The 13,681-nt window shown below is 43.4% G+C and overlaps 1 non-coding gene across 1 annotated transcript; it reads right to left on the minus strand.

Annotated features, from left to right (window-relative positions):
* Positions 1-404: 404 nt before the first annotated feature.
* Positions 405-511, minus strand: LOC120271205. Its single transcript, XR_005539826.1, has one exon. It is a non-coding gene; the product is annotated as a small nucleolar RNA R71 (small nucleolar RNA).
* Positions 512-13,681: the final 13,170 nt, after the last annotated feature.

Below are 13,681 nucleotides of genomic sequence, written 5' to 3' on the forward strand. Positions count from 1 at the left end.
AAGAATCTGAAAACATGGCAGAAGAGAATGAGCAACAATGAACATTATTCGATTATGCCCGACCTTCAGTGTTGGGGACACAGTCGAGTATTGTGCGTCCCCCGATTACAGCTCAGAACTTTGAACTGAAGCCTGCATTCATCCACATGTTGCAGCAATCCTCACAATTCAATGGTTTGGCCGATGAAGATCCAAACAGTCATATAGAGAGCTTTCTTGAGGTGTGTGATATGCTGAAGATAAACGGGGTGGTGGATGATGCAATCAAGTTGTGAGCCTTCCCATTATCCCTAAAGGGGAGAGCGAAGCAGTGGCTACACTCATTACCTAGAGCGTCAATTACCACGTGGGAGGAGATGGTAGAAGCTTTTCTGGCCCGTTATTTCCCTCCCGAAAAATCAGTAAAGCTTAGGAACGAGATCTCATTCTTTGTTCAGTTGGAATTGGAGTCTCTATTCGAGACATGGGAAAGTTTCAAGGAGCTCCTGAGAAAGTGCCCGCAACACGGATTCCCGTAGTGGGTGATTGTTCAGACCTTTTATAATGGTTTGAATCCGAGTACAAGGCAACTCTTAGATGTGACAGCAGGAGGTACCTTAGGTAGCAAGACCCCCGATGAGGCCCGTCAGTTAATTGAAGAAATAGGGTTAAACAACTACCAATGGAATGCTAGGGAGAAGAAAAAAGTGGCCGGTCTCCATGAAATAGATGCGGTAACTTCATTGGCGGCTCAAGTGGAAAATTTGAGTAAGAAGTTAGATCTTCTAACTTCAAATAGAGTGGCGGCCGTGACTAATTGCACCGGGTGTGGTGGAGGACATGCTCCCTTCGATTGCCCGATCTCTATCGGTGATGTTTCTTCGGTGGAGAACGTTGATTTTGTAGGTAATGGCATGAGACCTCAAGGAAACCCATATAGCAATACCTACAATTCGGGTTGGAAGAATCATCCCAATTTCTTATGGAGTAATTAGGGTACACAAAAAGCTATGGGGCCAGTGGGTTTCCAACAACAACAACAACAACAAGCCCCTCATGTGGAAAACAGAGTCTCAGGTTTGGAAACCCGAATGAATTACTTAGAGAAGCGCTTGACTAGATTTGTGCAATTTGCAAATACATGGTTTGAATCAGTTGAGGCTACACTTCGCAACCACACCGCCTCTTTGCATAACCTTGAAAATCAGGTGGGGCAAATTGTGAAGTCTCTCTCTGAAAGGCCACATGGAAGCTTGCCGAGCAATACAGAGACCAACCTTAGAGAGCACGTGAAGGCGATCACTTTGAGAAGTGGTCGTGAGGTTGAAGGTAGGCTTCCGAGTGAGAAGCCAAAAGAACACGCACCTAAGGCTATAGAGGTAGAAGAGGGAACAAGCAAAGAGAAAGAGGTGGCACCCCCACCTTTCAAGCCAAGAATCCCTTATCCCTCTAGATTGAAAAATGACCAAGGGGATGAACAGTACAAGAAGTTCCTGAGTTTGTTTAAGCAACTCCACATCAATATTCCTTTTGTTGAGGCATTGGCCCAAATGCCTAAGTATGCAAAGTTCTTGAAAGACTTGTTGACTAACAAGAGGAAGTTGGAGGAAAGTTCTTCAGTGATTTTAGATGCTTCATGCTCGGCGGTATTGCAAAAGAACATGCCGAAAAAGAAGAAAGACCCGAGAAGTTTCATCATTCCGTGTAATATTGGCAATCTAGGTGAGCAAATGGCATTGGCGGACTCAGGGGCCAGTATCAACGTTATGCCATACACCTTCTTTCAAAAGCTAGGCTTGGGCGAGCCTAGGCCTACTCAGATGACTTTGCAACTAGCGGACCAAACAGTGCGACATCCGAGAGCCATCATTGAAGATGTGCTTGTCAAGGTGGACAAGTACATTTTTCCGGTTGACTTTGTAGTGCTAGATGTCGATGAGGATGCGGATGTACCTTTGATACTTGGGAGACCGTTCTTGCGGACTTCCAAGGCATTGATTGACATGGACGGCGGAGAGCTAACTTTAAGGGTTTGAGATGACAAGCTCACATATCGCCTTGCTGAAGCCATGTGGCATTCTTTTGATTTCGATAATACTTTATACTTTCTAGACACTACTGATGAGATTGTTGATGAATACATGCAGGAAATGTTCAATCCGGACCCATACGAGGGTTTGTTCGACCAAGATTAGGATTATGAAGAAGTAATGATGCTTGGTTTGACGGAAGAAGTACCATCTACCCCGGGGATCTTGAAGAAGGTGCTCCGGAAAATGAAGAAGGCTAGGAGACGCCACCGGAAACACTCCAAGGCTATTGGAGACGTCATGAACCCGAAGGAGTTGGATGAACCATCGCTAGGGTGGTCCGAAGCCCGATAATTCACCCTCTATCCTCAAGAGACTTTGCACATCATGCTTTCAAGTCATGGGTAAGAGGGCAACCTTCATCTATGAACCCCCATGAGGTAAGACAAGGTACGTCAAGCTTAGTGACGTTAAACAAGCGCTTCTTGGGAAGCAACCCAAGTGTTTACTGTTTTCTTATCTTCTAGTTTAGTTTGTTTGCATGAATAATTTGTTAAGTGTTGGTGTCTTGATTTTTAGATGCTTGTGCTGAGATTTTCTGGTGGGCTTTGAGTATTCATCGTGTGTTTTCATGTGGAATTGGCGAAGTTATGTCGTTTGAGCTTTATTCCATGTTTTTCGCTGGTAAAACTTGCATACTAGGGCAGGCTCTGAGTGTCTAAACATGTTCAGAAACTTTCTGCAGAGCCTGTAGTTTTTTCTAAGGCATCCAGTGAAAACGCACGGGCGTGTGGAATTTTTGCACGTCCGTGTATTTGTATTGCGAGCTCATCCAGAGAAGGCACAGGGGCGTGCGGCTGCCCCTGTGAACGACCATGCGAATATCGCACAGCCGTGGGTAATTTCCGCACGGGCATGTGATTTCCTGCAGAGTTTGTCAAATTATCCCGAGAGCACACAGGGGCGTGAACTCGCTCCTGTGGGTGACCTTGTGAAAACTACACGGGCGTGGGTAATTTCCGCACACCCATGCGAATCTTTGCAGATGAGCTCTCACCATCCCGAGAAGACACAGGGGCGTGCGCTTGCCCCTGTGAGTTGAGACTGTGAATGTCCACGCCCGTGCATAATTTCCGCACGGGCGTGCGAAACATTTAAGAGATTTTCTCGGATGTCCAAAGCAGTCACAGGGGCGTCCATCTGCCCCTATTGGTCTGGCGCACGGGCGTGCATAATTTCCGCACGCCCGTGGAGGGCCGTTCAGAGACTGTGCGAGTTTCTCCCGAGAGCGCACAAGGGCATGCATCTGCACTTGTGGAGCTCTCTTAATGAGGCACACGGGCGTGGGTAATTTCCGCACGCCTGTGTGGATGCGCAGAACGCCAAGGGGCGTGACTTCTTTTTAAAGAGGAGTCATTTCTTTCCTTGTTCACATCCTCTATTCCTCTGAGAACGCCCTCACATCATTCCTTGACTTCCTTGTGTCAATTTGGTGGAGTTATTGCGAGGTTTTCCGACCGAATCTTAAGTTTCTCATCTCAACTCATCGGTGAGCCCTCTTTTTCTGTTTTCTTGATTTCTTCGTCAAGTCATGATTTAATTCGATGAATCTTGTCAGACACTCTTCGTTTCTTCAATTAGGGGGATTAGTCATGTTTAGAACAAATTTAGAAGTAGTTTTAAGATTTATTTTTGGATTTTTAAGGCGCGGCCGTGTGAGTTTTTCACGCCTCGTGGATCCACATGGGCGTGCGGAAATTCCGCACGACCTTGTGGAATTCTGTAGTAATGCTTTATCATCTTGTTTGACCGATTTCTTCTCAAATTTTATAGATTATGGCAACCCGATCGAAAGAAGCAAGCTGATAAGCGGCCGCATTAGTGATCTTCCGAGTCTGAGGACATGAGTTTCACCATTCCGGAGCACAGGGTTCATTTTGAACGGGTGTCGAGAGTTTGTTTTGGACAGACTCGATTCCTTGATACAAGTATACTGAGAGATCTGCAGTAGGGGAGACGAGTTGGCAGACGAGGTCGAGGATCTCGTATCGGTAAGTGGTTGGAGGCAGTTATTAACTATTAAAGAGCCAGCCATACGACTCTATTATGGCCGCAAAGACCTCAAGGAACGGAGGTAGAATCTATCACGTCAGAGGGGAAAGGGGACGCCCCTCATGCCTCTCGACTCACCCTCTCATCCCTCTCCAACCTAGCTTTGTCTAACGCTCGTGGTGTGTCACTCACTCACAAGGTTACCAACAAGAACTCTCAACCCTAGTGTCACTCTAGGGGAAATGTTCATACAATCAAGCATTTAAGGTTGTAACTCACAATAAACATCAATTTATTGAAAGCATAATAAAGAAGTTCAAAGAAACGAATACATCCTAGGGTTCACAATCACCCAAGTACCCACTAGGGGTTTAGCTCTCCATGGAGCTAAGTACAATCAAAGAAATCGAATGTAAAAGCAATGAATCCATAAAGAAACCCCCTCGATGGTCGTGTCGATGGTCTTGTACAGAGTCCTCTACTCGTCGCAAGGGATCCTTTGTCTGGTCTAGGATACACCTCGCCGGATCGATGCCGACGAAAGCTCTCCCAATAACCTTCTTCCAAACTACGCTCGATGTCGGAGCCATAGAACCTCTCCAAAAACCTAGCCAATACCCCTCAAAACCCTAGCCGAAGCCCTTTCGCAAGTTGGGGAAAAGATGGAGAAAAGAATACCAAAAATCGGGGCTTATTCGACTTTTAAATAGAGGTCGGGATTGAGCGACTCACAGGCGTGGATGATTCACGCCATGGAAATTTCCACACGGCATGGATAATTTCCACACGCCTGTGTGGATTCTCTAAACCGCCATTTTCGGCCTGTCGTGAGCGATGACTCAATATGTTGTTTGCTACGGTGATTTTGTTACAATACACGCTTTCTGATGACTATGCCAAAAATACTCCCGAATCCACTTTTCATCGAGGTAACATAAAGCGGGCACTGCGTTTATGCCGTGGATTGCTTTGCTTCTTCAATGACGGATAAGTTGATGGAGATCTTGTTCTATGTGCATAAGTCAGAATGCTTGAGTGTGACTGCCCTTGTGCCCCTCAAAATGGTTGTGCAAACTCAAATACGGGAGGATGGCACATACTCTAGTATCTCGCGACCCGACTTTATATCTTCAGTATTTGAACCTTAGCAAGATTTCCTAAAAAATCGGTGCATTGTGATCCACATTGGCTTCTTTCCTTCATAATTGGTTTCACAACCCTACCTGCATAAAAGTAACATAAAAACACACAATTAATGTAAAAACCCGAGAAAAGTAATGCTCAACATAAAGAAAGATTGCTTCGCATTCATATCACACAAGCACTTATCAAAGCATCAATAACTGAAGCATTGAAGGAGATGATGGTATCTAACGAGAAAAAGATAGAACAATTGGTTGCATGTCTTGACATAAATGAGCAACACGAGGAAAATTCGAGTTTGATGACAGTCAAACTGAAAGAGGTAGATGAAGAGTTTGGGATACACACCTTTCTACATGGCAGTGGTAGGAGGTTGTTGTGATTTAAATTCTTAGTCAGATATAGAAGATGGATCAATAGCTCATGTGGAGTTTGTTTCTTTGATAGAGTTATGAGATATAGGTTTCCAAGAGGACAGTATAGATGGTTTAGATTTGTTAGAGGCAGACAGATCAGAGCATATGACACATGAAAGTGAGGTAGAAGATGCTTTTAAGGGGTTCGAGGAAATTGATTAGAAACAAGACAATCGATTAAGACCTTCAGTGGAAGAACCTCTTGATTTAGAGCTAAAAATGCTACCAGAACATTTAGAGTATGCTTTTCTAGCCAAGGGATCAAAGTTGTCAGTTATTATTGCTTTAAATCTCTCTGTGGAGTAGAAGGAATAGCTGGTGACTATGTTGAAGTTGCACAATCATAGCTTGGAAAATTTCAGATATAAAAGGGATTAATCCATCCTTTTGCACCCATAATATTTTGATGGAAGATAATTATAAAACTGTGATTCAACCTTGATAAAGATTAAATCCAAATATGAAAGTAAAGGTGGTGAAACTCCTTGATGCTGGAATTATTTACACTGATAAGTGCTTGTGTGATAAGAATGCGAAGTGTTCTTTCCTTATGATGAGCATTACTTTTATCATGTTTTAGCGCTAATATGTGTGCATTTATGTTACTTTCATGCATATAGAGTTGTGAAGCTGAAGGTTAAAGAAAGAAACCAATGTAGATCGTGAATGCACCATTTGGAGGAAATCGATAAGAATCAAACTCGAAGACATAAGTCGGGTTCAAGATGCGAGAATGTCTGCCAACCTCCTTGCATTCAAGTTAGCACAATGATTTGGAGGGGCACAAAGGCAGTCACATTCAAGTATTCCGGCTTGTGCATGTATAGCAAGATCTTCACCAATATGGCCGTTTATTGAAGAAGCAAAGCGATCTACGATGTGAACGTGTGCCCATTTACGTTACCACAATGAAAACATGGATGGGAGTGTTTTGGGCCGATAATGTAGTAGGGCACTGTAGCAAACACTGCAACAATTCACTATAGCAGGTACTGTTCACAGCCGGTCGAGAAAAGTGATTTCCAGAGAATCCACATGGGCGTGTGGAAATTGTCCACGCCCGTGCGAAAATTCCATAGGCCTGTGTGGTGAATCCACAGGGGCGTGTGGATTCCCGATTCCAGCCCTATTTAAGGCCGATTTCAGCCCCGATTTCAGCATTCTTTTCTCCATCTTTTCCCCAACTTGAGAGAGGGCTGCGGCTAGGGTTTTGAGAGGTATTGGCAAGGGATTTGAAGAAGGTTAGTAGGAGAGTTTTCGTCGGCACTGATCCGGCGAGGTGTATCCTAGGCCGGACAAAGGGACCCTTGGAAGAGTTGAGGCTTCTCCACAAGACCATCATCATGACTACCAAGGGGGTTTTCTATGGATTACTTGCTTTTACATTTAATTTCATTGTTGATTGTAACTAGCTTCATGGAGAGCTAAACCCCCTAGTGGGTACATGGATTTGTGAACCCTAAGATGTATTCGTTTCATTAAACCTTTTTATTATGCTTTCATTAATTGATGTTTTAATTGAGTTCCAATCTTGAATGCTTGATTGAATGAATACTCCCTTAGAGTGACACTAAGGTTGAGAGTTCTTATTGGTAACCCTTGTGAGTGAGTGACACACCACGAGAGTTAGTCAAAGCTAGATTGGAGAAGGTTGAGAGGGTGAGTTGAGAAGTAGCGGAGCGTCCTCTTTCACCTCCGGTGTGATTTATCCTACCTCCATTTCCTTAAGTTCTTTGCAGTCATAGTAGAGTGAACGGGCTAAGGGATGACCTTCAGCTGGGCTTTAGTTGCAGAGGCAACGGAGTGATGCGTTGAAGTGATTTTAGCACTTAGGGCTTAATTGTGACTAGGGACCTTCCACCTTGACTAAAGGGTTAGGTCTATATCTAGGAAGAGGATTTTTCACTTGGAATCCCTAGAACCCATTGCGATTCTATACGAGTGCGAGGTGTAGAGATTGTTTGATTTCTCCTCCGGGACATGTATAGAGTTAGGCATGGTTGACCTTAGATTTGGGACCATGTATTGAAGGATTTCCACGACTTGTTAATGCATTAGTTAGGAAGCATAATAGAGGGTTTTGCACTTGAAATGATTGTCCTAGGCGGAACAATATCCGAGTACCCCATTTATATCGATTGCCTTACCTCCCTTTTACTTGTGCTCTCTTTCTTGTCTCTTTTACTTTTGTTTACATTACATTTTGTCACGCAAAATCATTATTCATTAAGGAATGGAGATCTCTGCGTTGGTGCTTTTCTGCAAAAATTGTATAGCCCACACGGGACTGTGGAATTTCCACACCTCGTATACAGTACTGATGCACTCTTCGCAAGTTTATGGATCGTAACAAGTAATAAAGTGGTATCCCGTGAGGGGTATAGTTATCGAACCATAGGACTGGATTTCTGATAAGTGCTTGTGCGATATGAATGCGAAGTGTTTATTCCTTATGTTGAGCATTACTTTTCTCAGGTTTTTACACTAATATGTGTGTTTTTATGTTACTTCCGTGCAGGTAGGGTTGTGAGGCCAAGTATGAAGGAAAAGAAGCCAATGTGGATTACAATGCACCGATTTTTGGAGGAAATCTTGCTAAGGTTCAAACGCGAAGACATAGGTCGATGTGAGATGCTAGAGTGTGTGCCAACCTCCTCGTGATTCGAGTTTGGCACATCCATTTGGAGGGGCAAAAAGGCAGTCACACTCGAGCATTCCAACTTATGCATATAGAACAAGAGCTCCACCAACTTACCGATCATTGAAGAAGCAAGTGATCCGCGACGTGAACGTGTGTCCGTTTGCGTTACTTCGATGAAAGTATGGATTGGGAAGCTATTCGAGGCAAGATCATCGTAGAAAAGTCTCGTAGCAACAACATTCCTGTTCACAACCGGCCGAGAAAACAGGAGTTCGGAGAATCCACACGGGAGTGTGGAAATTGTCCACGCCCGTGTGGAAATTCCGCAATGGCGCGTGAAGCATCCACGCCGGTTTAGTCGCCCCGATTCCAGCCCTATTTAAAGCCGAATTAGCCCCGATTTTAGGATTCTTTTCTCCATCTTTTCCCCAACTTGAGAGTGGGCTTCGGCTAGGGTTTTGAGGGGTATTGGCCAAGGTTTTGGAGAGGTTCTACGGCTCTGACATCGTCATTCCTGAGGAAGAAGGTTGGTAGGGGAGCTTCGTCGGGGCGTATCCTATACCTGGGATGAGGGGAATCCTTGGACGACGAGTAGAGGACTTTCCACAAGACCATCGACCACGACTATCGAGGGGTTTCTTTATGGATTCATTGCTTTTACATTCTATTTCTTTGATTGTACTTAGCTCCATGGAGAGCTAAACCCCTAGTGGGTACTTGGGTATTTGTGAACCCTATTATGTATTTGTTTCTTTGAATCACTTTTATTATGCTTTCAATAAATTGATGTTGATTGTGAGTTTCAACCTTGAATGCTTTTTTTGTATGAACATTTCCCCTAGAGTGACACTAGGGTTGAGAGTTCTCGTTGGTAACCTTGTGGTGAGTGACACACCACGGCGTTAGACACTGACTAGGTTGTAGAGGGTTGAGAGGGTGAGTCGAGGAGGTGCAGGGGCGTCCCTTTTCCCTCCGACGTGATAGATTCTACCTCCATTCCTCGAGTTCTTTGCGGCCATAATAGAGTGAATGGTTTAAGGGATGAACTTCCGCTGGGGGCTTAGTTGTGCGTGCTAACGGGTGAAGCATTGAGGTAATCTTAGTACCTAGGGCTTAATCGTGGTTAGGGACCTTCCACCTGGACCAAAGGGTTAGGTCTATAATTAGGAAGAGATTTATCACTTGGAATCCCTATAGCTCATTGCAATTCTATACGAGTGCGAGGTTGAGAGGTTATCTAATCTCTCCTCCTGGACATGTATAGAGTTAGGCATAGTTGACCTTATATTTGGGACTATGTAATTAAGGATTTCCACGACTCACCATTGCATTGATTAGGAAGCATAATAGAGGGTTCTTGCACTTGAAACAATTATCCTATTCGGAGCATTATCCGAGTATCCCATCTTTATCGATTGCCTTACCCCTTTTCTTTACTTTTGCTCTCTTACTTGTTGTTTTTATTGTTGAGAATTGAATCATTGTCACACTTATCATCATTGATCTTTCACATAGCTAAGAATCGAATTAAGTATTTTTATTCCCTATTCCCTGTGGATTCGATACCCGCTCACCCGGGATTATTACTTTGACAAACCCGTGCACTTACGGGATATACGCAAGGGGATCTTATTAATTTGTAATACTAATTGCTCCTCTAATGTCTAGGAAATTGAGAATTGGTTGGTAGAATGAATCACTGAACATGAATAGGAAGATAAGGGTGAAATTATTAGGCAGACTAGGATTAAGTTTTCAACAAGAGAAAGCGATGTCCTTGACAATTCCTATATGCTATAGTGTACCAACTTGCTTCTAATGTCTATCAGGTACATCCTAAGATCCTTGTAGGTGCTCTAAAGCAATGTTGCATCTACGACTATCAAATATGCCAAGTTTAGCAAAGGGGTAACTCAGGCTTCATACATGCCAAGTTTTTGCAACTACATGAGGCAATCACAACTATGGTAATTTACACACATCAAGTTTTACACCAACAACTATGTGAATCAAACACGCTAAGTTATACAAACACATGAATACACATAAGGATGCATTAGAACTCAGTATATATTAAAAAGTAGTTAAAAGCACACTAACAAACATAGTTCAACATCCCGATGCACCATGGAATGGTTAGCGCGTCATGAATTCATACAATTGAGAAGAATGAATAAATGCATTAAGGTGAGAAATCATGACTTTCCCCTTTTAACAAAAATCTTCTTAGTTGAGCTTCAAAAAGCTTCACTGGATGAGTTAACTACACTTCTTTTATGCCTCCCACTTAACCTTGATCCCTTTAGACGATGCGGTGAAGCTTGATCATTATCCTTATTAGTGCTCTCCAGTGGAGAAGAAAAACCTTCAAACAAAAGATTAGAAGAAACCCTCGATCTAGGAGTTAAAAAGGGATTTTCGGGCTCAACAAGGTCTAGCATAGTCGGGTGCTTAGGCGTGCTCTTACGTGGGACTTCGAGTGAATCGGCCATGTATCCGCCGGGAGAAAAATCATAGGGAAGAGCATGACTGTGCTCTCGCTCGGGTGCTTCCGCTTGAGCAACACCATGCAAGGAGCATCTAGTCGTGCTTCCTTTGAAAGCAGATGGTGCTCAATCCGAGAAAAATCATGAGGGAAGCATGATCGTTCTCAGCCCGTGGTTTGGCTTGAAGTCGATAAGTGCTTGAGTAAAACATATTTCTTTGTATGTTTTACATGCATTGAGCATCAGTTTTATCATGCTGATAAGTGCTTATGTGATATGAATGCGAAGCATTCTTTTCCTTATGTTGAGCATTACTTTTCTTGGGTTTTTACACTAATATGTGTGTTTTTATGTTACTTTTATGCGAGTAGGGGTTGTGAGGTCGAGTATGAAGGAAATAGGCCAATGTGGATCACAGATGCACGATTTTGGAGGAAATCTTGCTAAGGTTCAAACGCGAAGACATAGGTCAATGTGAGATGCTAGAATGTGTGCCAACCTCCTCGTATTCGAGTTGGCACATCCATTTGGAGGGGAGCAGAGGCGTCACACTCGAGCATTCCGACTTATGCACATAGAACAAGAGTTCCACCAACGTGTACACCATTGAAGAAGCAAGTGATCCACGACGTGAGCGTGTGCCCGCTTTGCGTTACCTCGATGAAAGTATGGAATTGGGAAGCTATTCAGGTTGAATATTGTAGTGAGCACTTTAGCAACATTGTAATATGTACTCAGTAGCAGACCTGCTCACAGTAGACCGAGAAACCGGGAGAAACGAGAGAATCCACACGGGCGTGTGGAAATTATCCACGCCTGGTGGAAATTCCGCGACGGGCGCTGAGCATCCACGCCCGTGGAGTCGCCCTGATTCTAGCCATATTTAAAGCTCGATTCAGCCCGATTTTGGTATTCTTTTCTCCATCATTTCCCCATCTTGCGAGAGGGCTTGGCTAGGGATTCTGAGGTGTATTGGCCAGGTTTTTGGAGAGGTTCTATGGCTTCAACATCGTGTGTCATTTGGAATAAGGTTATTGGGAGAGCTTTTCATCAGGCACCGATCCGAGCGAGGTGTATCCTAGGCGGGACAAAAGGATCCCTCAGTGACGAGTAGAGGACTCTCCACAAGACCATCGACTACGACCATTGAGGGGTTTCTTTATGGATTCATTGCTTTTACATTCTATTTCTTTGATTGTACTTAGCTCCATAGAGAGCTAAACTCTAGTGGGTACTCGGGCTATTGTGAACCCAAGGATGTATTTGTTTCTTTGAACCTCTTTTATTATGATTTCAATAAATTGATGTTTATTGTGAGTTCCAACCTTGAATGCTTGATTGTATGAACATTTCCCTTAGAGTGACACTAGGGTTGAGAGTTCTTGTTGGTAACCTTGTGAGTGAGTGACACACAACGAGCATTAGACAAAGCTAGGATGGAGAGGGTTGAGAGGGTGAGTCGAGAGGTACAAGAGCGTCCCCTTTCCTCCGAGTGATAAATTTTTACCTCCATTCCTCGAGGTTCTTTGCGCCATAATAGAGTGAATGGTCTAAGAGATGAACTTCCGCTGGGGCTTAGTTGCTCGTGCAACGGAGTAAAGCGTTGAGGTGATCATAGTGTCTAGGGCTCTTGTGGTTAGAGACCTTCCACCTGGACCAATGGGTTAGGGTCTATTATAAGGAAGAGATTTATCACTTGGAATCCCTAGAGCTCATTGCAACTCTATGCGAGTGCAAGGTGTTGAGATTGTTCGATTTCTCCTCCGGGACATGTATAGAGTTAGGCATAGTTGACCTTAGATTTGGGACTATGTAAATAAGGATTTCCACGACTCACCATTGCATTGATTAGGAAGCATAAAAGAGGGTTCTTGCACTTGAAACAATTATCCTAGGTAGAGCATTATCCGGGTACCCCATCTTTATCGATTGCCTTAGCCTCTTTTTTACTTTTGCTCTCTTTCTTGTTGCTTTTATTGTTGAGAATTGAATCATTATCACACTCCTTATCATTGATTTTTCACATAGCTAAGAATCAAATTAAGTGTTTTTACTACCTACTCCTTGTGGATTCCACCCTGCTCATTCGGGATTAGTACTTCGATAAACTCGTGCACTTGCGGGATATACGCAAGGGGATCTTGTCACATGCTTTATGTCTCATAAATTGTATTGGTGTTCCTTTGTGCAAATAGGGTTATGAAGGCCTTGAGGGAAGAAAATAAAGCAAAGATAGGTTATGAAGGCACATTTTGAGAGTTTTTGTGCAACATAAGGATCAATACATAAGTGGAGCTTATATAATTGGGGGTGTGTGCCAACTTCCAAATGAATTCAAGTAAAATTATAAGTTGGAAGGGAACAAAGACAGCCACATTTCCATGTTTCTACTTGTGTGAAGACTTCAAGAAAATTCCCAATAATGATTATATGACGAGAAGGCTCATAGCCTACCATGTGGACCTGTGCCTGTTCATGTGGCGTCAAGAGAAGAGTGTTAGAGCATTGTTTTTGAGGATCACTGTAGCAAAGTATTGCAACAAAACGATACAACAGTATTCTAGCAAAAATACTATTTACATAATTGGGTCAAAATTCTACCTGGCAGGTGGAACTTGATTTGGGTTTGTCAAGGCACATGACAGGCATGAGCTAGTTATTATAAATAGACATTTTGACCTATTCTTGGGGGACTTTTTCACAGTGTTTGAGAGATAAAATGGCTAATATTTGGAGAGAAGGTCTTTGGTGAATTTGGGGGGTGGGGACGGGAGGGGCGTTATTCACCAACTTTGATAGATTCCTTCTTCATCATAGCATCAAAGAAGCCATCGGTGACCTAGCTTCGGAGAGAATTCCTTCAAGATGTTGAGCGACCCATCAAGGCCATCATCATGAATTTAAGGGGGGTTTATTCCATGGTTTTCATTGATT

This window comes from Dioscorea cayenensis, chromosome 10, assembly GCF_009730915.1.
Source record: "Dioscorea cayenensis subsp. rotundata cultivar TDr96_F1 chromosome 10, TDr96_F1_v2_PseudoChromosome.rev07_lg8_w22 25.fasta, whole genome shotgun sequence".
NCBI lineage: Eukaryota > Viridiplantae > Streptophyta > Magnoliopsida > Dioscoreales > Dioscoreaceae > Dioscorea > Dioscorea cayenensis.